Genomic DNA, 27,328 nt, shown 5'->3' with positions numbered 1-27,328 from the left:
CCTGTGGTGTCAGCCACTGAGCCACATGCTGCTGCTTGAAAAATACCTTCCACAACAGTGAAAAGCAGGGGAGATGAAGCAGCAATTAAGACTAGCAGGATCGTTTTGTGCAAACTGCATGATGGAATATCTTCAATGTATAATCACCTTGTAAACTAAAAAAAAAAAAATTCTTATTATAATGACTCCAACAGATTATTGTATTAGATCCAATATTCACAAAGTTATTTACTTTTCAGGTCTCTAATAAGCATCCAGCATGTTTGAAATCATTCTTTCAATTAGAAGCATTCTACCAGATGCAAAGAGTCTCAACCTTGGTTTTCTAGAGACACTCACCCCTATTCAAGACACAGACTTATGAGTGGATGTAAGAAATTTGCAAATTGTGGAATGTAGTAAATATACTAGCACAGTTTTCTATGTGAAGTAATTCTATTGTGAATCTTTACGTGGCATGAATTTTTGTTCTCTAATTTTTATCTTGAGTCAGTCCCAGCTTTCATCCATATATTGAGAATGTAAGATTTTCAAGCAGTGAAAAGAAAAAGAGTAGGAGCTAGGAGATCCTGAGTATCCATACTGTGCCAAGCAAGCAGTATGTTTATACTTTAAATTGTATCATTTAATTCTCTCTAAAGCACCATTAGAATTTAGCTCGATAAATTGGGAGAGTCATGTGATTTCCCTAAGGTGATAAATACTTGTTCCTATGTTCACATACCAGTGAGATTTGAAACCCAGGTGTGTCTGATTGTCTGTGTTCACTATTTTTAACCCATTATGTCCCAGTGTTTCAATTCTGCAGTCAGAGTAATTATTTCAAAGTTTCCACAAGTAGCATACTTCTTGCTCACTTTAAGTTTTTAGGTGTTTCATATTTGAGATGGTGGTACACACAACATTAAGCTTATTTTCAACGTGTGAATTGTAGATATTTCAAACAATATTTGATTTAGTACACATACAGGTCCCTTCCAACAAACATATTCTGAAAACTAAGATGTGTCTCCATGTAATATCATTTATTGCATAGAGTGTACTGATAAGTAAAATACAAAACATTTCTGAATTTAGTCAATATTTTTGTTTCGCTCAACACACAGTAAAAGTAGAACCACTGAAATATGGGGAACTCCATGTGACATTTTACATTTAAATTTAGTTTTTCCAAAGAGGGGAACTTATTAAACCACACGTAGATAGACGCACACTTTTAAATATTTAACTTCTCTAAATATTAAGTAAACAAAAATACTTCCTGTTTAAAAATAGTTACCCAAATATGGTCACATTTTGGCATGTGACAATCTTGCTGAACTTTCCATGTGCTCCAGTATTAGAATGAGTCTTGGAACCAGGCCCCCAAATAACATTTGCATCTGTCAATGCAATGGCAGACACTGTGCTCAGATGTCACTAATGGAGAGAATATCCTGTCAGTCTTTACAATGATATTAACATGCAGATACTGAGAAGTAACAGAGAGACTAATATGACCACTAAAACACAATATTTAACCTACATTGGCCTCTATTGTTTCTGGTACCTTCCAATCTGTACTCTTTTTACCATAACTAAAACTTGAAACACTGCAACATATCATATTTAGGAATTTGTCATTGGTAGCATCCAGCCTGAATATAGTGAGTATATGTTGTCTTCTGTGGACACAATGGGTCTGAAGCCAATGAGAATTCTCAAAATGTTTTCTTTGCAACCGTAAAGAGCATTTTAATGACTTGAAATAGTTAATTTTGGTAGAACTTCTGAGCACTACAATAATGACTTCAGGCACTGGGGAGAGACAGGAACAATAAGTTTATTTTTTCTTTTATTTCAATAATTGTTTTGATTTTCTTTTTGACCTCTATCTGGCAGCTAATGAAGTGAGTGATTTGGGGTCTAAGCAAGCATTTCTACTAGACACGCTATTTAGATGATTAAAATAACTTTCTATCATTTTTTTGTGGAATTGTTGGGAGCTAAACTCTTTTTTCTGGGCCATTTTGAAAATGTTTATGAACACCTTGCTACCATCAGTTTGGTCTGTATTTGGAATAAACCTGCTGCTAGATTTAAAATCGGTGGCCAGCTGCTTATTGACTTCAAACCATTTTCCCACCAATATATACTTAGGAGTTTTACTGGTAGTTGTTAAAATACTTACGTGGGCTCCCAGGTGTCCTGCTCTCCTTTAGACTCTTTGTCCTCTTAATTCTGACCACCTGTCAAATCAAGATTACATGAGAATTGAAAATCCCAGGTGGGAATTCTTCTGGTTCTTTGGTTAAAATGGACTATCCATAGACATTGCTGGGGAGTCTTAGGAAGAGTGAGATTTCTCTAGTGCATGTTACTCTCAAAGCTTTAGAAATACAACAGAGTTTACAGTAGCTTAAAATTGGCTTATCATACATTTTAAAACACACACACCACACTCAATATCAGATATCTGACATAAGCAGCTGAATCAGAGTGTTTCAGTCTTCGTGACCACCTTTTTATTTATTTATTTATTTTTTTATTGGTCGTTCATAACATTACATAGTTCTTAATACATCATATTACACGGTTGATTCACGTGGATTATGAACTCCCGCTTTTACCCCGTATACAAATTGCTGTATCACATCAGTTTCCCTTCCATTGATTGACATATTGCCTTTCTAGTGTCTGATGTATTCTGCTGTCTGTGACCACCTTTTTATTAAGATGTGCTTCTCAAGACCTGTATGCACAGATATGATGGGTCTTATTCCTCCTCAAAGACAAACCTGATATGACTGTAGACCTTCTTTGCTGTCATTCACTTTCTAATCTTCTCCCTGTTAAGTGAAATCAACTGCTACATTATCTAAATTTAATCCTACATTTAATATATTTTTAGGACTGCTTTTATCTGAAAGCATAATTTCCATTTTTTAGTACATCACTTAAAATACACACATGAAGGATTCTTTTTAAATGTGAATGATTGATAGATAATGAAAGTCTGTTCACTATTTATCATCTGTATAACACCCATTTCAAGTGAGAGCAGTTAAACTTGTGCAAGGAAATTAGAAAAACATTCTTGTTTTGGTCCATGCTTGTTGGGTTTTAATTCTCAAAAAGGAAAAACATTTCAGATACAATGTATGTAGACTCCAGAATACACATCAATTGCATTTGCAAACATGGTACAGTTCAGTGAATATTACCAAAGTTCATGTAGTTTAAAGTAATTAGCTAATTTCACTGTGCAAACTGCATCAAGCATTTATTTTCTATAGAAAGATGAAGACTGATTCAGTGTTTTAAGGGAAAGTATAAGTCAAGCATTTAAAGCCCCATTTTATTTAGATAATAATTTAATTTCTAGTTCTTATAATTTAGTTTGAAATATGTTTAATTTATTAGAAAAATTCCTCAAGCAAAAATAAGTCCTGCTAATCATTTGAAAAGATCCTGAATTTTGTCAAATGGCAGCTCCCTGAATATAGGGCAGAAAAACAACCAGTAAAAGAAGTAAATCTGTGTTGCAATAGGTGATAGCTACATTTACAGAATCTTAGTAGCATCTCGGAGAGGGGAGGGAAAAGCAGAATATTTATGAGATCTTAGAAGCTTTTGAAGAGAATCTTGATTAAGACTGGGCAAGTTCATGAACTAATGGTTTGAGGTTGACATACCTAGCAAGACAAGTCTTTAAAAGTGAGTCATGTAGATTTGATCAGCCTACTTGAGCTATCTAATATAACTAGTTCTGTACTTTCAGGAAATTCCTGAAACAAACAATAATGTTATTTGCAGTTCCATCTCTCTGGGTAAGAGTTTCCTAAAATAATAAAGACATGTTAATTCAGACACTAAGCTGTGGGGGTTTATATGGTTTTGGATACAAGTTGAAAATAGACACTTCAACACCAACCAATTAACATACCATCATGCATATAATTTTTCTTTTTATTGCAAGCTACTATATGCAAGACTATATTTCTGAATTTTAGAATCAAAAAACCTAAAAATATCTGAATATGTTAACCAAGAATTTTTATTTTATAGTCTTTATAAAATTATGATCTATATTGGGGCTGGGGTTATAGCTCAATGGCAGAGCATTTGCCTAGCATGTGTGAATCCCTGGGTTCGATTCTTACCACCACATATAAATAAATAAAATAAAGGTGTATTGACAACTAAAAAAAATATGATCTATACAACTAAAATAATTTTGAAAATATATCTAGTATCTCTAATCTAGAAAAATTTTAGGAAGGCTGGAGATACTAACTTCATTACTAGAGGCTGAATTAGTTTGTTCAGGTTGCTACAACAAGTATGCCATATATTGGGACATCTAAACAAAAATATTTCTCTCAGTTATAAAGGCTGAGTAGCCCCAGATCAAGGTGCTAGCAGATGTGCTCTCCAATGAGGGCCTGCTTCCTGGTTTTTAGACAGGGATCTTCTTCTACCCTCAATGATAGAAGAGGAAAGGGAAATCTCTAATGTTTTTAATAAGGCACCAATCTCATTCATGAGATGACCTAATCACCTCCCCAAATCACCCCTCCCAGTGTCATTACATTGAGAGTTAGGATTCCAACCTATGGATATTGGGGGGATACAAATATTCAGTCCATAACAGAAAAGGAAAAATCAACATTGTTTTACATATGCACAATTTTTAAATTATTATAAAATGAAGATATTCTAGTGGATATCCTCTATATGCAGCAAACAGAATTATATTGTAATTTAGTGTTCTTCATTTTATCTTCCTGAACAAGGGATGTATGTTTTATTGTTTGGTCCATAACCCATAACCAATATTTGCATAAGTATTTTTTTCTTTTTTAGGGGGGTGGAATAAAGTCTTACCTTCCCACTTGATTTGAACAAAACCCTATGAAGTATCCTCATGAAGGAGATAAGAGAATAACTTTTCAAGGAGACTGTTGGTGGATCCAGGAATAGAGAACTAGAAAGAGACAAAAAGTCTTGAATTCAGACCTTCCAAATTAGAATTCTTCTAACTGCAAGGAATACTAACCATTGTTTTTCCAGATTTCATTTGGTGTTGTGTTTTTCAGTAATTCAGAAAGCTCTGCCTAAGATAGGAGTGGAGTTTTCATTTTATAATCAATTTTTGCCAGGAGGTAATTTAAATAGAATCTGAACTAGATAAAATATGAAATAGACAAGAAAAATTCTCCACCACTCTCCCTCATCTGCCCCAGCACTTTCAAACACTTTTCTCCTTCCAAATTCCCTCCCATTATCATCCCATGGAAAACGTCCCCTAGAGGAAACTACCTGAAATTCATCGATATGAATTTTTAAAAGAGCAATAATGATCACTAAAAGTATTAAGTTCTGACCCCTCTCCCTTCCATTGGGATTTTTGCATTCCAAGTAATTAGGTAGAGGGATGTTATTTTAATTGTCAATAAGAACTTATGGATTTTTTTTTTGGTTTTTATTTTTTAATTTAAGCTGAGAAGTCAATCAATTTCTAGCACTTCTGAAAAGGAAGCATATAATATATAAATGCTGAATTTTTATGGTAGTAGTTATCCCATTCTATCCATGGAAAAAAAATTTCTACCTCAGCAAATGAATAAGGAAAAAAATACGGTATATTCTATCACACTCTCAGATTCTGTGAAGTAGCAGCACAGCACGTAACAGCTAAAGGGACATTTTCCTCTCCTCTGCTTTTCACTGCATACCTGGATTTCCCTACATGTTTCATTGATTCATTCAAAAATTATTGAGCCCATACTGTGACCTATTTCTATGTCCTTGGGATTCTGTTATGAACAAAATAGACAATATCTCTACCCTCACATGTCTTATATTTTCTGCTTTCTCTAGGAATCAAATGCCCAAGAATAAGTCTACAATGCCAATGCCACCTTTAATAAATTAGAAAGTAGATTCAGATGTATATGCACCTTAAAAATATGAGATAGATAGATCATACTATGCCATTCAATTAACCAATAGTTATGAAGCATTACCTAGCATTCAAGATAGTGGTTCTCTTATTCAATAGAGAACACACAGGGTAAAATTAAATAAGTATAATTATTAGAAAAAGCCTTCCCTAGCTGCCCTAGTTAAAAATGTACTTTATTTGGTACATTTCCTCCTCTGTTCCTTCTTTATCTTTCTCCTTAGCACACACCACCATCTGTGTTTTCTATATATTACTCATGTTGATTGTTGGAGTCCCTCTTAGAAGTAAGCCAAACAGAGTAGGGAATACCTTATGAACCTGTTGTGTCTTAGCCCATAGGACTGCATTTATTGTAAGAAGATGCTTAATATGTAATTTCTTCCAAAACATGTAGACATTATGGTGGAATTATCATCTTAATGAATCTAGACTTTGCCCAGTAAACACTGAAGTAGCTGAAGAGATTTTGAGCAAGATCTGCATAGTAGGAAGATACTCCAGAGGCAGGATTCAGGAAAAAAAAGTGTCCCTAGCCTTATGATCATTAAGAGTTAAAAATCATCAAGGCAGTTGGGCAATAGTTTTGAATCTATGCTGATTTTGACCCTGTAGGGGAAAGAAAAAAAAAACTGTCTGTATATTATCTCATAAAAATACTGTACTTTGCATGAAGATAAAGAAGCTTTGTTCGTAACATGAGTCAAAAAAAGAGTTAACCTGATGAACACAGTGATCATGTATTTTCCAAAGTGCCTGATAACCCTGGAGAGCAGCTCAAACACTAGGAGATTCTGGCTCAGTATGCTACAGAATTGGGTTAAGAGAACTATATAAGGCTTGAAAAAAACCAGAATCATAGAAATTAGAAATAAAAGGGACTGTTAGATCATATTGTCCATCCCCTGCCAAGGAAAATTGTTGCTGACAGTATATTATAGCTTTATTCTTTGCAGTAGAATTTTACAGGCTTCCCAGGAGAGGTTTCTGATCTGTCCAGAATAATGAATGGGGTGATTTTTTTTTCTTTTGGCATCTTACCACTAGAAAGCACAGATTTTTACTGACAACACTAGTTTGGGGAGCACATTGAAGTCCAGCATCCATTTCTATTAGCTTTGTGTGTTAGTAGATTATATATATATATATATATATATATATATATATATATATATATATATATATATAGCTATGACTGTAGGGAAGAGAAGCTTTGGGGAATTTTATCTTATTTAGTATATTATTTTTAATAAGATGCAATATATTTAACCTGATGAGCTGGATATTTAAAAGGGTGTCAGTAAAGTTAAAGAAACATTAAAATCTAAAAATTTTAAAACTTCTATCACTTGTGGGCCTTTTGGTTGGGATCAAGCATACAAAAACACCTTACACAGTTACTTCAATTATTTTTACTTGATGATCTCTATAAAATACCAAAACAACCATTAGCCAATTTAATTCATTAAGACATCTTGCTAGTTTTCCTTTAATTCATTTGATTGATGTTCATGCTAATCCTGTGTGACATAACACAGAATTTCTTAGTTTTATAGATGGATTAATGGGATCCTTGAAGGTTGGAGAGCATGCTGAGTTATTGGGAGTGTAAGAACTTGAACCCAGGGATTCTGACTCTTCCTCTAGTTCTTTGTTTAACCCATTAACTCTGGTGAGAAATAATCTATGAGATCAAAATGTGGGAAAATAAATGTGTTATCATTACTATAATCACTTGTAATTTTTTTATTTCAGCAGTTGAACTCCTATCAGAAAATCAATTTTACATCCTTTCTCCTATGTTATTGTTCAACTTTTTAAAAAATGACAAATATCTACATTGCACAATTAAATCTAAAAATAGCAAAATGGTAAGCAAAACTTTGCCTTGTCACTCATAAGCTACTTTTATTTTTGGAGAAATGTTAGTCTCATGTTCTTTAATCTGGTTGTCTTTGGCAGATAAGTTAGTTATAAAATCTTGTATCTGGCTCTCCAAATGATAATTTGGATATTTTAACAATTTGTAGGATGATGACTTTTTCTCATAATTTCTTTTTAATTTTTGAATTATTTATTCATTGTAGTCTGGGAGTCTATGTCTACCATTTTATTTGAGGAAAATGATAATAGTTCAAAGATTTAAAAAAAAATTCAAACATCTAAGAGAAACAGGCAAGTTACAAAATATTTTATAAAATGGGCCAGATGTGTTCAAGGGCAAAGTAGAATTCTCATAAGCCAACTAAAGCAAATAAGGAAAATTACTTATACTAATTATTACAGGCCAGACACTCTTTTGTGCACATGACAGACATAACACATTTAGTTTCTAACACAACCTGAAGGAAGAGGTAGAATCATTATTCGCACTTTAAGTCAAGGAAATTGAGGCATAGAGAAGTTTAACTTGCCTGAGGAACACAGCTAAGTAGAGGTAGAACCAGGAAGTAAACTCATTGTCCACATTCTTAACCACTATATAATTATAACCACAGCTCAGCTCCTCATTCACAGGGACATTGAACCAAGGTGATCACCACTGATGTCTCAGGTTTGACAAGATCTGAAAAACAACAAGATTTTTATGCAAAATTTCTTAAAATTGAAATGTGAACAGCTGATTAAAAATATTTTAAAATACAATGTGATTCCAACAGGAAACATCTGCAGGCTGGATCTGACCATAACCCTGTAATTTATGAGCTCTGCTTTATACCTAAATATCCTGTGATGAAGACTTGCAGATTTCTTGGAAATTTCCTGGACAAGCCAATTTTAGTTTGCCACCTCTCTCATGAATTAGAATCTGACTTCTGACAGTGAGCACAGGCTAGGAAGATGCTGGTTGGTCAAATAGATTTGTAACATGCAGGGAGAGCACATCTCAGGAAACTCCCAGATGGGGAAAGAAGAAAATTTTGCCAACCCTGCTTACTTCTATGTAGAACTACTCAGAGTTCCATTCTCAAGCAAGGCACATTTTGGTGCTATTGTGAAAGGCCTCTTTATTTCAGATAAGCCCAAAACATTAGGAGTTACTCCAGATTTGAAGCAGACACTTGAAATCCAGGCCAAGACCAAATGCATGCCTTATTTCACCCTCTCAGCCAGTTAACCAGACCATGATTTGAACAAGATGCCTAAATTCTGGATGGGTAGTGTCTTTGTCTCAGTTCAGTACTAGTTTTTTTCCCCCCAAGTAAAAATTTGAGACTTCCAAGTCATTATGTTTTGATTACAAGAATATTGTCCTGATTCCCAAATGGATTTCCTTATATGATATGATACTCCAATCATCCAAAGATTCTCAGATCCTTCAAATCTACATTAAAAAACAAACACCCATAATAATACTAAACATAAATTAATTCATCCCTGACTCAAATCTGGGATTATATTTCATTTAAATAAACCAGTCATTTGATCTTCACAAAGGTACTAAGAAAACAGGATTAGCCCAAATGTAAAAAACTACAGAAAAAAAGAACCAAGACCTAAATCTAGGTTTTCTGATATCAGATTCCATTGACTTACCTACTCACTATAGCAAGCTACTTCAAATAAGCAGCATTCCCCTAAATGGAAAGCATAAACATCCATGGACTTGAATCTGGCAGAAACTGATAATGAGTAGTTATTGATTGTAACTGAGTCTGCTAAATATTTTTCTTTGAATGCAAAGAATAGTAAATGCAATTAGAACAATTATATTTTAAGTAATAACACTTGTTATTGTGTCATGGTGAACTAAATAAGTGAGTTTTTAATGTAATTTTCAGAGTAAAAACCCACTGAAATGTTTTACTAACCTGAGGATATACTGTAATCAAGTAATAATCAGACCTTTATCTCTTCTTTGATGTAGTGAAAATGGCAAATCTAACAGTGGTGTAGGTATATTTTGTGACACTTTTTGAAAGGCACTGTAATTTTTAAATTTAAATTTCCCTTATATAAGATAAAATTTAACTCACAAATTAATGACTTCTGTAGTCTTTCTTTTCTTTGTCCACTGCTTTAGTTTTCATAATAATATACGGAAAATCAAAGAGAGCTTTTCAGTTAACGTTACAGAAAAGAAACCTGAACCAGGTGCAGTGTTTCAAACCTGCAATCATAAATACTTGGGAGGCAGAGGCAAGAGAATCACAAGTTCTGGACCATCCTGAGCAACTTAAAGAGATCCTCACTTGGCTTAAAGTAAAATATAATATGTTTTGAAGGTGTAGTTCAGTGGTAGAGTATTCGCTTAGCATGAGCACTGAATTCAATGCCCAGTACTGAATATAAATAAATAAATATGTAAATAATTAAATAAATAAAAACTGAGAGAAAAAGAAATTAAGAAAAATACCTCATAACTTGTAGGTAGTTAGAGACAGAACTAGAAATAGAATCCATTTTATTTAGTATTTATGGCAGTACTGATTTCTACAGAACATACTGGTTACCAATTTTAATTATCTGATACCAAATGATATAGGGAAAGTTGAATATGAAGAGAAAGTCACACAGAGGGATCAGTGAATATTCTATATTTTTAAAATGCTGTTACTAATATTGTAAAGGTGATGAGAAAGTGCTTTACTTACAAAAATCAGGCAATGTTAATCTCTGTTATTAAGAATCTATACAATTTGATTTGCTAATTTAACAAATTTTGTTTCATTCATGATATTAAAGAACTTAGTTAAACTTATTTAGTTTAAATATCTGACATAAATAAATTCTTTATATACCTATGTCACTTATAACTCAGTACATAATAAAACCTGAGATTTGGTGTCAAAAGACCTCTTTTTGTATTCTACCTCCCCATGTGGATGACCTTGAGCAAATGTCCTTATTGGCAAATGAGGGCTAAGAAAAATGTCTTCATAAGGTTGTTCGTGGAAATTACAGTAGATAATGTATTATATCCAAGACCACTGCATAGTAAGATATACAAACAGAAAATAGGATGGCTTTATGCCAATCTTTTAGAGCAGTTAGGGACAAAAAAGCTATAACTACCTTTCCTGCTGCACATTCACAGTATTTTAAATATGTGAATTTTGGTATGGAAGCTATATTCCTGTTGTAATCAGAAAATAAACAAAGTTTATTGAGAATGGGATTGTCAGCAATGGGACAAATCGACATGGTGCACCACCATTAGAATGCAATGAGAGTATCTGGCATTACTTCTGTATTGTTTCAGCCTTACATGCATAATTTGAATTCAATCATGAGAAAACATCAGGCAAATCCAAACTGATGAACATTCTACAAAATGTCTGGCCTGTAACTTTAAAAAAGTCAAAGTCCTGGAAGTCAAGAAAAGACTAAAGAACTGTTTCAGACTGGAGGAGATTTAAGCAGACATGATAAATGAGCACAATGTGTGGTCATAGATTTGGGTCTTTTGCTGCAAAGAGCACCAAAATAAGCCAAATTTGTATGTTATTTATCAGTGTTCTTGTACCATGTTCAAATTTCCTATAAATTTGAAATTGTTTTAAAAGAAATTATTTTTAAAAATGAAATTATGCTTGTAAAGTACTTGGCATAGTGACTGACTTGCAGTAGGTGTTAAATAAATGACATTTCTCTTTCATTTCCATAGTACAGCAGACGACACTTTTAGTTACACATAACTACTAAATGTAAAGTCTGCTATTTTAATGATTTTTTTAATACAAAATAAAATAGAGAATAGCACAAAGACATCAAGAGCCTTATTAGATCATAAATTCCTAGACTTTAGTTTTATCCTCTGGGACTAAATTGAGGCCTTGCAAAAAGCAGATATCCAATAACTACTTATTAAATAAACAGCGATTTCTTACTTGAAAAAGTTAAAGGTAAAAAAGAAATTATCCTCTGTTGTCATTTGACATGACATTTGATGATTTACAAATAAGCTTCAGATTTCATTGTCAGAGAAAACTGATTCCAAGAACTAAAATATCTATGGTTAAGTATAAAATTTAACTTGAAGCTTTTCTTCAGCAAAATGAAAAACAGCAATTGTAATTACTTTTTTTTGCTGGTCTGGTGGAGAGCTTATTGAATAGTACCCAAATGTGTTCTTCTATAGGCAAATCTATTTTCTATTAACTATCTTCAAATATTTTTGAGCTAATGTCTACATTTAAATGAAAATACATACCTCCCTACCCGAGCCATTTCAGAGAAGATTTGGGTTTTCTTTTTTGTGCAATCTGACATGATTCAGCTGCTCTAAGAGAAACAGAATGAAATCAATCTCATTTCTTATATATTTTATCACCTGATTTCAGAGGTTCTCTGCTTTGATTACTTAAAAGATGGCATAGTTCTGTGATGCCGTCACTGACTGACATACAGATTTAAAGCCTCAGATAAGAATATATGCCTATCAGATAAAAAGACCTGGGCTCTACTAAACGGTTCTAGTAATTTTCCAGCTGTAGGTGAGGCTTGCAGAGCCTGCAAAGAGCAATTTGCATCTAAACCCTGACCTTTAGGAGAACTGCTGTCTCTAATTTCCCTTCTACCTTTACCTGGAAAGCAGGACTCAGAGATTCCTCTCTGAAAACTTCTCTTAGTCTTTCTCACATTTATTTTGTGTGATTGCTGATTCGAGCTCAGTGATTCCGTTCTTGATCAAGCACATGTTCTGGCTGAGAAAAGGAATATGGAATTGCTTTTTTTTTGTTTTCCTAATGCCTAAATCAGTCCCCTGTGATTAATGTGATAAATGTTATTCAAGCCCTTAACAAAAATAGAACATGTCTACCTAAGGATTTAAATCACTCCAAAACCAGAAAGTGACCTTGAGTTTTTATCCTTCTTCTGTAGAAGGCAATGATTCTCATACGTAAAAAGAAAAGTGAAAATCAGTTATTCAAAGAACCTATTTGAAGATCACAGAGGGGCTTGATCCACTTTCCCCCCACTAGAATTCGATCCTGGTGCCAAAGGTTGTAAATATCATGTTTCTCTGCTAATAAAGCAAAATCAAAACATCTAAGAGCAATTGGGAAAGCCATCTAATTCTTATCTTAAGCAGAACTCATAAAGAAAGAGGAAAAAAATGAATTTAATTTGTACATGAGTGGAGACTACAGCCAAGGACAGTTTTCCATCTACAGTGTGTTACAAAACAGTTTTGTGAAAATCCCAATGATCTAATTAAAACTCTTTTATGACCCCATGATAGTTTTTCTAAGGTCAATATGATCATTTTGGAAGCATACAGGAAACCTATACACAGTACAATTTCAAACACTAAACTGAAAGAATAAGGAAAAGATGAAATAGTTAAGGCAAAATTACTTTTTCTCAATGAATTATTTTCCTTCTCTTGCATATAGCAAAAGTGTACTTTTGAACCCAATTGTAAAGGACTCCAAAGGGTATACAGTATATCTCAGCAAGTAGGTGGTTATCGTGTGGGAAGGCGAAAAGCCAGAATGCAAATTTTAAATTAGTATTAGAATAAGCACCTACAATGGCTTTGATTATCCAGTCAGCTATGAATAGAATATTACTTGTTGGCTTTTATCAGTATGTTATTTTGTTGCTGCATTAAATTATTCATATTGTATAGTAATAAACCTACAGCCTTTGATATTCCAGCGCATCTTTTTTGTCTTCTGAAGACAGGGACTTGAAGCACAGCCTATTGATAAAAGAGAAAGGAACAAAATGATCAGTTCACACCTCAGCAAACCTCCTAACCAGAGCCTAATAGCAATTTATTATGTATCTTTAAAATGCAATTACAGTGCCTGAAATTTTTCAAAGAAATGCTTCACTAAAGTGAGACAAACCATGACTTGGCTGAGATTGTGTTTAACCTCATGAATAATAGCACATAAACATGCACAGTGCACACTCACGCTAACCACCTAGTTTTCTTGCTCCATAGTGGAAAAGCATGGAATAGAACACACTGAGAAAAGTAATTCAACACCTGTGTCACACTGGTAGCCTTTAATGGCTCTGCTCCCTCTTTTTGCATGAAGCAATCAGTAATAGGGTGGCTCTTCTTAAGGCTGACCACGAATCTAACAGGCAGTCACAAACAGCTAAATGGCACCTGCTTTTGCAAATGGTTCTGGCAAGCACAAAGCACCAGGTGATTTTTGTGTAGTTGTCTTATGGAAGCGATTACTGGTCATGAAATGCCCATTCCTATCATAATTGTGCATTGAAAGAGGTTGGTGTATTCAAATAAAAAGACCTATAGGCAGTTAAAATGGCACTCCGGGCAGTGCTTGGAGATAGAATCGTGATAGCAAAGCATAAAGTGCCCGGCTGAGCAGCAGAGAAGAGGGAAAAGGCAGGTTGAGGCCAATTTATGGAAGGTTTTAGATTCTGTCCTCAAGATTTTGCAGTTTATTATACTGGCAGGAGAAAATATCAAATCTGCAGTGTAAAATATTGCAAGCACCTAGATCCTAATACATAGGAATGTTTTAAATGTCACGATCTCTTGTGTCTGTGGATTGCCTGCCCAACAGCTCACCTTGTGATCTAGCAATTCTCCTCACCTGCAACTCTTTCCTCTTCTGCACCCATTTTCCTCAACTTTCCCTGAAGAGTTCCAAATTAACCCCTCTGCAATGCTTTTCCTTACAATCACATTCAAAAGTCCTTAAGATACTTAATAACCATTTTAAATTGATTTTCAAAGGATGATTTTTCACCTTTAAATAGTTCTGAAATCCAGATGCACCTTAGGATGGATCATTTCTTAAAATGGCTGCCCATCAGGCAGCAGTTGTAAGGTGATGGTGTCTTCTGGGCAGGTGATATGTAGTCACAACTGTCACTGATCTCATTTCTTTCAGTTGAGTCACGTGCCTAGTTAATGCTAACCAAGTTAAGGTTAATTGCCATTTTAAATGCTTTCAAAGGACTACACTGTGCTTCACTACTGAATCAGGAGTGATTGTGTATGCAGAAGGCATAGAAACAGAGCAGAGGGTCATGAATTTTCTATTAGTGGAACAAACAAGTATTTCAAAGTAACAAGTACTTTATGGGACCCAAGAAAGAGAAGTACCCACAAGGAGATGAAGCTGAGTTGTTTATTATTGAGATGTTTGCAAAAGGATTGCTATCATGTGCCAAGCCATGCAACTGATGTCCAGAGCACAGCCAAATCCCTGAGAATAGATGAAAGAAATTGCAAAGCAAGAAGAAGCTCATAGGACGTTCTCCTGCTTGTGCAGGACTCACAAGAAGGTAGGCTGCTACTTTTAAGTTGGATTTTTTTTTCCTTTCCCTCGTAGTGGCACAATCATATGTTCTTAATACTAAAAAAAATCATACAATTAATTATAAATTTGATGAGGTGAGAGTTTCTTGCTGCCTGGGTAGCATTTTACCTTTAATTTTTTCTTTGTTTTCATATTCTTCCTAATGAATTTGTCACAACCACAACCAAATTAGAGGTGATCTGAAGCCAGCGTTTCTTGGTATTAGTAGTTAGCACTCTGCCATTTGCTTGGTGCCTTCACAGAGTGTAAAGTTTTCACAAGTTAGAAGAGTAATAGAAACCGTTGATTTCTGGCTGTGCATTTTGAACAGAGAGGTTGAAAGACACTTGATAAGATACCCTGAACTCAGATCATTTGTATTTACCAGTGTGCTCCCAGAGAAAAAACAACTTTGAGATAAACCTAAGGTCACATATAAGCTCAACTACTAATTAAGTGTATAAATGTCATAACTTGGCCAAGTCACTTAACCTTTTTAAACCAGGCTTTCCAACTACAAAATGAATATAATGATTCAATTTGCAATCATGTTTCAATGATAAAAAGTGTTTAGTCACAATATATGCTCAACAAATGTGAATTTCTTTCCTCCTCCATCTCTCATTTAACCTAGAATCTCAGGTAGCTGCTTATTCCCTGGAAAACATGTGATCTGCAACAAAATTTTCAAATCTGGCCTCTGATAAGAATTCTCCACAAAGTTTTCATTTATCTGTTTGTTTAATAGAGATACAAGTTTCCGACTTTGGAAGCTACAATTTATAGTGTAGAGTGGTAGCCAGGAATCTGTATTTTTAAATAGCTCCCTGATCAGGTGATTAGGATATACTCTTGGACTTGGGCATTGCTGTGCTAGTTAATTCTAGTGATTACTATCATTCACTCTAATTTAAAGGTTATGTTGATGTGTGTAATCTATTTGAGGGAATAGAAGAGTTAAGAAGACAATGCAAAAAAAATCATTAAAAACTGTCACTTGTATGATACTTTCTAGACAAGTTTCTTGAGGCTAGAGAAATCATGATTTTAGTATCTTGTTTTCCCTTCAGAGTCTTATGGTACTTAGCAATCATTTTTTGAAGTTGCATGCTAAAATGCATTCTCTTGATTCACACTAAAATTAATGGTTACAGCTTAGTCTTTAAATATTTAAGATAAAATCTGCTCAGACAAATTCTGATCCTATCCTTCATATAAATTCTAGCTACTATATAGACTGTTATTATCTCTCCCAAACACCGTGGGAGTGCTATAATCATTAATGTGGACACAGACAGTTTATATTACTCAAATGGACACAGGGACGAGGGTTAATAAAGAAAATGGTGCAGTAATCATTTAAAACAGTTTTTTGACTTTGAATTTCCAGAATATCATCATCATTAAATGCATCTTGATGCTAAAACATCCTCATACAGACATAACAGCTTAAAGTATTAATAGACAATAGTTTTAAAGTCCCCTAACTCAATTAACCATAAGCATTCAGAAATACATAACCAAAAAAAGGGAGGGGGGCATCAAGTGCTTGATTGTTGCCAAACAACACCCAACAAGATTTATGCATGCAAATGTAGAAGGTAGGAGCTATTTATATCTCACCAAAACAAAATGGAACCAACAAAGATGAAATCAAAACACAAAATTTACAAAACTTAGGCTTAAAATGCTAACTGCTTGCAGGAGATGTGGACAGTAAGTAGCATTGATGGGGGACAATCTACTAGATCTGCCTCTAGCCCAGGGAATTATCCATCATTGATGGGACTATCTCCCCACCAAAGGAAATGTTGCATGCCGCACAGAATGTCAGGCTTTAAATATAAAAAGTGGAAGACTGTGTCAGACATACAGGCAAGGCCCTGATGCTCCCCAAATCCTCCCATACCTACTCATAGTATAAAAGGAGCTCTCCTGATATTAGGCTCTTCGTGGCACCTTCAATTTCATTGAATTTGTTTAATTTTTCAAATAGTTTCCTACTTGGTTTTCAAATATTGTCTCACCTTTTCAAACCATCTTTAATGTTGTTACCAATATGCCCTTTGAAAAAATTGCACTATGTTGAATAGAAGTGGTAGAAGAGGGCATTCTTGTCTTGTTCCAGTTTTTAGACTGAGTACTTTCAATTTTTCTCCATTTAGAATGATACTGGCCTTGGGTTTAGCATTTATAACTATTACAATGTTAAGGTTTCTGCATACTATCCCTAGTTTATCTAGCGTGAAAATTAAGAAAATTAAAGGGTGTTTTATTTTGTCAAATGTTTTTTCTGCTTCTACTGAGATAATCATATGATTCTTTAAGTCTGTTGATGTGATGAATTATATTTATTGATTCCTAAGTGTTGAATCAATCTTGCATTCCCGGGATGAACCCCAATAGATCATGGTGTACTGTCTTTTTATTATGTTTTTGTATGTGGTTTGCTAAAACTTTATTAGGAACTTTTGAATCTGTGTTCATGAGGGGTATTGATCTCAAGTTTGTCTATTTTTTTTTCCTTGATGATTATTTGTCTGATTTTAGTGTAAGGGTGATATAAGCTTCATAGAATGAGTTTGGAAGGGATTCCTCCTTTTCTATTTTATGGGATAATTTGAGAAGTATCCGTGTTAGTTCTTTGAAGGTCTGGTACAACTTGGCTGAGAATCCATCTGGTCCTGGGCTTTTCATTATTGGTAAGCTCTTCGTGGCACCTTCAATTTCATTGAATTTGTTTAATTTTTCTATGTCCTCCTGATTCAATTTGGATATGTCATCTGTCTCTAGCAATTTGTCAATGTCTTCAAAATTTTTTGTTTTATTAGAGTATAATGTTTCAAAACATTTTCTGACTATCATCTTTATTCCAGTAGTGTCTATTGTGATATTTCCTATTTCCTTACAAATTTTAGTAACTTGTATTTTCTCTCTCTTTTTCTTCCTTAGCTTGGCCAAATGTTTATCAATTTATTTTATTTTTTTTCAGAGAATTAACTTTTGGTTTTGTCAACTTGATTTGGATTTCTTTTTGTTTCAACTTCATTGATTTCAGCTCTGATTTTAAATATTTCCTTTTTCTACTGCTTTTGGTGATGGTTTGTTCTTTTTTCTAGGGCTTTGAGACATATGGTTATTTATGTGATGACTTTCTATTCCTTTTAATGAATGAGCTCAATGAAATGAACTTTCCCCTTAGAATTGCCTTCATAGTGTCTCAGAGATTTGGATACAATATATCACTCATTTAACTCTAAGCATCTGTTCTCCATTGTCAACTTTATTTTCAAAATTATATATTTTGACTTCACTTGCCTGAAACTTTAGTCTTCCAAGTGACCTAACCTATCAGTGGCGCTTCCCATTGATTTTTTAATTTGGTTTATTGATTCTTTCATTTCAAGGATTTCTGCTTGATTTTTTTTCAAAACCTCTTTTTATTGTCATGAAATTCACTTCCTGTATTTTCTGATTTCACTCCTATATCATTCTTTACTTTACAGATCAGTTTAGCTATGTACATTCTAAACTTCTTCTCTGACATTTGTTTCATTGTGGTGTCAAGGAATTCTGTTATTTAATTATGTTGGTTTACTTGGGGATAATTGTTTCCTTGCTTTTTCATGTTGTGTGTCTATTCATCTAACAGTAAGGATTTGAGGCAGTAGAGTTTCTATTTTCTAAACTTATAGTATCCCTGAAGATTTCTAGTACCTCACCATTTATGGGGGAGACAAATAAAAACAGCAACCAATGCAAATAATATACAGCATTAAACCAAATATTTCCTGCTATGCCATCTACAACATTGTCACAATAACAGAAATGATATGATCAGTTATTGCATACAATAAAAACAAGAAGTTTGCAAAAGGGGTTTATAATTTTGAATGGTGTACAGGAGAGAACAGAAGTGATTTAGTATGTGATGATTATGAGGAAGGAGGAGAGAAGATAGAAATAAAAAAAAATTAAAGTAAGAGTGAAAGAGAGAACAATAAAGATTGGCTGCTTGCAGAAGACAGGAAGAAAATCAAGGGAAAACAGATAAGTTAGAGAAAAAACATAAAGTTTAATTTTAGAAATTAAAAATAAAAGGACAAAGCAAAACTGAAATATACCAATCAAATATCCTAGTCCTCAAAAAACTGATCCATGAAAAAAAAACAGTTTTTAAAATGCTATAAATGAGGGGAAAAACATGAATACGTATAAATCTCTTTGAACTATTAAGATCACAATGGAGCAGAGAAAAAAGATCTTGATGGAAAGTTAAAGAATTGTTTCCCTTGGAGTTCAAAAGATTCTCAGTTTCCCTTCTAAGCAGTGTTAGGTGAGGTTGTTTAGGGTATGATGCTTTCTCCACCCTCATGATGGGGTTGCTGGTATAAGAGAAGTAATCATGTAGGTGAAATTCCTGGGGGTAGGGTTTAGGCTTAGGTAGGCTCCAGATTCTTTGCTGAATGCCAGTTGGCCTGGAGATTTTAAATCATCACATCGCCAGAGCCCAGCAATTGTCACTTCATACTGAAAGACTGCACCCAGGGATCTCCCCTGGGTTCCACTTCGGTGGTGGAAGACACAATATTTGGTCCACTACATCACCTGTGGACCGAATGTTTCCTGGTCTCGGGTTTTGTCTCCAAACTCAGTCTGTCATGTCCACAAATTTTTGAATTTCTGGCCAGGCTCATCTCTCCCATCCAGTCCTACAAGCAGCAGGATTGGAGGGGAGGGAAGAGCCAGGTGAGTTTCCACAACCAGTTGGCCCCTGTGTAAACTGTAAACCTCTCTCCATGTTTAATTGTCCCCTGGTCACTTAGGCACACTGTATGTTGCAGTGTGGGTTTGCCAGAAATAAGCTCCCTCAGCTACCAGCCCCTGAGACATGGCTGCAAAATGGTTCCTTTCTTTGTCCTCTGCACACTGTTGGCAAAGATGCAGTTTCTTTTTGTTCAAGGATATTGTACAGTGCACCTTTCAATTTAGTTGGGCAGTGTCCTTGATCTCTGAACTCTCTGTACCCAGACACGCCTCAGTCCTCCTAAAAATGTGAGTTCCTTTAATTCCCTTATCCCTAGACCATGCTTGCAGAGGGTTCACACTAGTTAAAGCAGCTGCGGTGCTGGGGATTTCTTCCTTATTTTATTATATCCAACCTCGTCATTCTTCAATTTGCTTTGAGTGTCTAGTATTAAATTCCAGCAGTCTCCCCCCCTTTTTTGTAGTCTTTCACCCACTTTGCTGATAAACTGCTTAGTTTCTTGGTTTCATGCCACAGAACAGAGAGGAAAGTGACCTTCTCTATTCTGCCATCTTAAAACACCTGTCTTTCTTTCTTTCTTTCTTTCTTTCTTTCTTTCTTTCTTTCTTTCTTTCTTTCTTTCTTTCTTTCTTTCCTTTCTTTCCTTTCTTTCTTTCTTTCTTTCTTTCTTTCCTTTTCTTTCTTCTTTCTCTCTCTCTCTCTCTCTCTCTCTCTCTCTCTCTCTCTCTCTCTTTCTTTCTTTCTTCCTTTCTTTCAAGGAAGGAATATACGCACCAAACCAAGGGAGAAGAAAGGAACCTCATATAAACTTAACCATATGAAGCTTTAGAGAGAGTCTCTACAAAGGGCTGCTAGACAAACAAATTATGCCTTCCAAATCTTTGGGATTTCCATTTCCAATTGTGTTCTATTAAGCAGCCCAAACCAGGGAAGAAATGGATGCATTACAGTAAAATCATATTTTAAAGATAATGGAAAGTTGTAGAAGGAACAAGGACTAGAGGGAATAAAATTTGAAGAGAAAAGATTCATTACTAGGTGAGCTGAGAAATGATAGTTTGTTTCTTTTTTAAAAATTTGTTTTAATTAGTTACACATGACATTACAATGACCTTGACATATCATACATTTGAATCAGATGGAATATAATATCTCATTTTTCTGAGATTTCAGGTTACAGAATCATGTTGGTCATGCATTCACATATATACACACAGTAATAATAATAATGTCTTTCTTAAGTGCATTATAGACTCAAGGTGTGTGTCAAGGATAGAGGCTGGCTTAGGCAAACAGATCAAGGAAAAGTCCCATGGATTGGTACAATGCAAAGGAATTCAAAGCACCTGCAAATAGTCAGATTTCCCAATGAAACATTTACTATGACCTGGGGTAGAAGAAATCTGCAGTTTTGAAGTGATTAGAAAACAAGATCCCTCTAGAGGTGGCCTGACACGAACATACCACACATACTCCATTTCAAGACTAAAATAATTTGGTGCTGTGTGTAACAGACTAAAGATAACTTCAAACATCTGAAGGCATATCTTAATCTCCTGTAGTCTTTCAGGAACCAGTGATGAGGGATCTGCCAGACTAGGAAGCCACAACTGGGGAATGAAAACAAAGCAGATATAGACTAAGCTTAACAAAATCATCAACTCAGCCCCAACCAGATCCTCTTCTTGGGATTGCAGTTTCTAAGTTCTATTTGCCTAAAAAAGAAAAGCATAAGTCTTGTGTGCAGGTAAGTCCAGCATTGTCTGGATCAATCATAAAGATGAAAAATAAATAGATAAATGCAGACCCACAGATTATCTAGATACTTGAGTTAGCAGGCAACATAGAATGTGAAATGAAACTGTTCAAAAGATGGACAAGCTGGATGAAATGATCAGAATGTCAAAAGATAATTGGAAAAGATATTTATCCTTGATGAGAAACCTATTACGTACAATGAGATCTCTGATACTTAATAACTAAATGGTGAGATACTGAAGAGATTACAAATGGGAAGGGAACCAAAGTCTACTGAACACCCAAAATGTGCTAGATATCTGATAAGTACTACATATATTTTATCTCTTAATTCTTTGATGAAGTAGCAATGGTTATTCTTACTTTATAGACCAGAATTTCATATGCAGTGTTATGTATAACAAAGTAAGGCAACAAACAAATCCTGTTTGCTCATTTCTGTGCACACACAGCCTCCTACCAAGGACCAAAGTTGTAAATGAATATATACCACTGAAGACTCATTACATCCTGAGTTTGCAATATCCATATCCCTAAGAGCTTCTGGGTTCACATAACTGAACAGAATATTTCTTACCCAGAGACTTTGGCATGCCCTCTAAGGGAACAAGAGTGTTAATCAGGAGTGAGACATAACTAATTTTATTTCATGTTTTTTTTTTTATTTTTTATGCCTTCAAAATGAGTTGTATCATGAAGTATAAAATTAGACTCATGATTAGAAACACTTCAGGAGCTGAAAACTTGTAAATCTTATTTTTAAAGACTTCCCGTGCAGTACCAGCTCTGTTATTGATGGTGGGTTTTGTACACATGCTTGATCTTTGAGTTACTAAAAAATACCACTAGAAACTGCATTCCTAGGAACAATGGAATCCCTGGTGAAGTGTTTCCTCCCAGAAGAATAGTCAAATGTCAAACAGACAAAAGTAGGAAAAATTATGTCTCCAGACAGCTGCATTGGCAGTGAGACTTCAGAATGCACTATTTCACACTGTACACAAAGTCTGCTATCCATCAAATATTCTACAAAAATACCACCTTGGTAAAGGAAAAAGATCTTTGTTATTCACTGATCTTTCCGATCTAACAAACTAATAATTTAAAAAACTGCCCATTTTGAACACCTGGAACAGGCATTTTACATACGTATCTCCTACTTAATGCTGTCACTAGTTCTATTTTAGAGTTGACAAACAAGTTTATAAACAAAATAAAAAATTTCCTCCAACACTCATCCATTAAGCAGAAAAATCTGGGTTTAAGTCCAATTCTATCAGAGGCCCAAATTCTTTTTTCCTAACAATGGTTGGCTGTCTTGACCATTATAGCTCATTGTGATAATGCCTTGTTTGTCTACCTCTTTCTGTAAGTGCTGGAATGCTTTACAAAAGCATGCAACTGATTTCTCTCTATGCCCAAGAGTTTAGTATATTACTACTAAAAGGCAGCTAGATGCATACATTGCATTGAAATGAACCTGTGTCTTAAGACTCTCAATGCAAAAGCAAATAGATTTACCTCCTAACCTTGTCTTTGATTCTGTGGGTTTGTGTCTGCATATATAATTCTTTTTCAATCTAGAAATTATTTCTTTGGAATATCTTCTCCACATCCCCTATTACATCTATGGTTCCATACTCCTATATGTAAAATGACATACATCCCAAACAATCTACTTGTCTACAGAAGAGATACATTTGTTTCATGCAAAATGCACAGAATATTGAGAAGGAAATATAAACTGTCACCTTTTCTGTAACCCCAAAAGGATCACTGCTAACAATTACTGCATGTGCTTTATAGTTATATCTAGCTATCTACATCTTTGTTTTCTTCATATAGTGGAATTTGTTTTCTTTTGTTTCAGACATATTCAATCACTATGTATGCATTATTTTATGGGTTGCTGAATTTTACCCTGGTACTGGTCTTCATCCTGGTCAAAGGGATGGAGAAAGGACTGATGAAAGCAAAAACAGGTAGTTTATTCGAAGATAAAAAACAGGTGATATTTCTCAAACAGTTTTAGACACCAAGGTGTCAATTCTATTGTGTCAAGCCTCTTCTCAAAGGATCCAGGGGAAAAAATACTCCACAAAAATCTTATTTCTAAAAGATAAAAAAAAAAGTCTAAAGGTACCTGAAACCTGGAAGAATCAGCAGTAAATTGTCAACAGGAAGTAGAATATGCCAAGGCAAGCGTGTGAACCACTTGCTTTGGCAGCTTTCACTGTTAGAGGGATGTGAACTGCCCCGAAGACCGAGCTGGTTTAGTGGGGAAAGCAAAGTAGCCCTAGGAGCTATTGGTGAGGCTCAGAACCTCTGGTTTCAGTGGGATGGCCTCTATTCTTCAGTCTGTACAACACTGCTGTTCTTGGAATTGATCGACCTTTCTAGAAGTAAAGTGGGATTAAGACACTGCAGACATGCAGGGCAACAATATGCCCTTTACTTGGCCTATCTCCACATTTCCAGACCAGTTCATTCTGGTCAGAGGGACCATTGCTAGAGTTTAAGGAGGTAGAAGAAGCTCGTGTAAAACTCCAGTCCTGAAGAGTTGCCCTGGGCATGGTTAATTTTATATGGGACACTATATTTATTCTTCTTTAATGAACATTTATTTCTACCTTTTGTCATTTAAAAATATAGCAATGAGATTTTTACATGTCTCCTGGAACACATACATCAGGGTTTCTCTAGGAGAGTATTTTTCGAACTCTGATCTGTAACCCAGTAGTAGGTTGTGAAATCGGTTCACTGAGCTAAAACCAATATTCTTAAAAACTACTTTGAATACAATAGAAAATATTGGAGTTTATAATACATAGTAAGAACAAATATTATGTTCTAAAGCTTTCTGTGCTTATATATGTGTACTACACATTGTTATCACTAATAGCTATCAATGGAATACAGGGATACAGGTACATTCTTAATGTGGGTTTGCTGAGAATACACAGTTTCTAAGAAAATACAAAATTGCTTTCCAAATTTGTTTTCAGAAAACTAAAATTTCTACAAGCAGTTTTTAAGTTTACATTTAGCTGCAATCTTTATGGAAGGTCTTCAAATTTTTCCCAACATAGTGATATGCCAATTTGCATCCACTGTGATTTTGATATACATAACTTGATTACCAATCCTGTTCATCTAATATTTAAGATCATTAGGGTTTCCTCTTTTGAGAAGTGCCTCTCTCTGTCTTTTCCCTCTTTATTTTTGTTATTTTTTATACTTTTTCTTGTAAATTTCATGTATGTATTTTATGGAGAGAGAGAGAGAGAGAGAGAGAGAGAGAGAGAGAGAGAGAGAGAGAGAATTTTAATATTTATTTTTTAGTTTTTGGCGGACACAACATCTTTGTTTGTATGTGGTGCTGAGGATCGAACCCGGGCCTCACGCATGCCAGGTGAGCGCGCTACTGCTTGAGCCACATCCCCAGCCCCTTTTATGGGTTTTTTTGTTTCCAAACTAAAATGTATTTTCTCAAATTATGGATAAATTTTCACTTCATCTCTGTCACCTTTTGATAAACAGAGTTATTAATTTTCAGGTACTTAAACTGATCTGTTTTCCTTTGTTGGTTTGTGAATTTTGTATACATTGAAAAATTCTTGCCCTACCTTAAGTCATAAAGCTATTGTTGTTTGTTTTCTTCCTTTTTCTTAAATTTTACCATTCAGATTTAAGTCTTCATTTAATCTGAAATTGATTTTGGTGTTTGGTATGAGGTAGAAATCCAATTTTAATTTTTATAATGGTGGACTTTTGTTCAAGAATCATTTGTGGAATAATTCATTCTATCCCCACTGATCAGCAGCCTAATTCCACATGTGTCAAAATGTTTTTGGACTTTTTTTTTTTAAAGAGAGAGAGAGAGAGGAGAGAGAGAGAGAGAGAGAATTTTTAATATTTATTTTTTAGTTCTCGGCGGACACAACATATTTGTTGGTATGTGGTGCTGAGGATCGAACCCTGGCCGCACGCATGCCAGGCGATTGCGCTACCGCTTGAGCCACATCCCCAGCCCCATGTTTTTGGACTTTTGATTATAGTTCATTCGTTTTGTGTTAATTACTACAACTTCCCCAGCTTTTGTCTTAACAATGTCTCAGCAATATTTAGATCTTTTCTCTTCCATATAAATTTTAGGGGGTTATTTCTTTTACTTTTTTAAATGGACATGTAAAAATTATATATTTTATGGGGCACCATATGATGTTTTGATACACATAACATTGTACGATGTTTAATCCAGAGTAAACAAATGATTTCCACATTTATCTTTCATTTGTCATTAATCATTTCTTTTTGGTAAAATAATTGAAAATCCTTTCTTCTATCTCATTTGAAATGTATAGTAAGTACATAATAGCTATCTATAGTAATACTGCTGTGCAATGGAACACTGGAACTTATTTCTTTTAACTATAACTTAGTACCCATTGATCACCTTTTCCCCAACCAATTCTCACCCCTACACCTATATAAAAATTTTTTGGCCAGAGAATGGGTTGGTTAGGTACCAGAACTCAGGGCACTTGCCCACTGAGCCACATCTCTAGTCCTATTTTTTTTATAGGTTGTTCAAAACATTACATAGCTCTTGACATATCATATTTCATACTTTAGATTCAAGTGGGTTATGAACTCGGTATCACTGAGTTGCTTAGCACCTCACTTTTGCTGAGGCTGGCTTTGAACTTGCAATCCTCCTGCCTCACCCTCCAGAGCTGCTGGGATTATAGGCATGTGCCACCACATCCAGCAATTTTAAAAGCAGTTTATAGATTTCAAAAAAAGTCTTTTGGAACATTTAATCAAATTTATCTGTAAATACTTTATGTTATTGCTATTTTAAATATTATTTTATAAATTGTACAATCTGTTCATTGTGTATACATAGAATTATACTTACTTTTAATAGTTGTATTTATTTTCATGCTTAGTCATTTTGATTTACTGTCTCATCCGTATTTATACTTTGCCCAGAAGCATCTGAGGGTTAATGGTTACTTTACCTGTTGACAATTTTCTTTCTCTCTGTCTAATCCTTATACTTATTTTTGTTACACCACTTATTGATCTGGGTAGGATATTCAGAGCAAGTCACTTTGTCTTAGTCCTGACTTTAATTGGAATGCAATTAAACATTTTGCAATTAAATACAATGTTTGCTATAGGGTTTTTGTAGATATCTTCATCAGCTTAAGTGAGTATTTTTCCACTTAAATTTTTTAAAGCAAATTTAATCATGAACAGGTATGGATACTATTGAATAATTTTATGCATTTATTGACATAAGCATATGTTTTTCTATAATGTATTTATATTGAATATAATTAACATATTTCCTGTATGTTGATATGTTAATATCTTCCTGGCAGAACACCACCCTGGGCATGATATATATTTAAATTATTGTAATAGTTTTGCCTGTTGTTGGAAATGTTTACATTTTCATTCAAGAGTGAGATTAGGCTGTAAATTTAAATGAAGCACTTATAAAGGGTGATAACCTGAATTGAGTTCTGAAGTCTTTTTATATCAATGAGTAGTTAGGAGGGGAAGTTTTTTCAGGATGAAGCAAATGTTAACTATGATTAGAAAACAAGTACCTAT

General features: G+C 34.5%; 2 long non-coding RNA genes across 2 annotated transcripts; both read right to left on the bottom strand.

The window, feature by feature from the left end:
* Positions 1-1,285: 1,285 nt before the first annotated feature.
* On the bottom strand, positions 1,286-4,949 carry LOC144252421 (uncharacterized). The gene is made up of 4 exons (XR_013342995.1): positions 4,867-4,949; positions 2,778-2,828; positions 2,171-2,228; positions 1,286-1,419 (listed from the first exon to the last, which is right to left on the bottom strand). It is a non-coding gene; the product is annotated as an uncharacterized LOC144252421 (long non-coding RNA).
* A 3,415-nt stretch (positions 4,950-8,364) lies between these two features.
* On the bottom strand, positions 8,365-13,595 carry LOC144252424 (uncharacterized). Its single transcript, XR_013342997.1, has 4 exons — positions 13,533-13,595; positions 12,472-12,591; positions 12,099-12,169; positions 8,365-8,510 (listed from the first exon to the last, which is right to left on the bottom strand). It is a non-coding gene; the product is annotated as an uncharacterized LOC144252424 (long non-coding RNA).
* Between the last annotated feature and the right edge of the window lie 13,733 nt (positions 13,596-27,328).

This window comes from Urocitellus parryii, unplaced genomic scaffold, assembly GCF_045843805.1.
Source record: "Urocitellus parryii isolate mUroPar1 unplaced genomic scaffold, mUroPar1.hap1 Scaffold_43, whole genome shotgun sequence".
In the NCBI taxonomy this organism is placed as follows: Eukaryota; Metazoa; Chordata; class Mammalia; order Rodentia; family Sciuridae; genus Urocitellus; species Urocitellus parryii.
The sequence above is the reverse complement of the archived record's forward strand: the minus strand, read 5'-3'. Positions and strand labels throughout refer to the sequence as shown.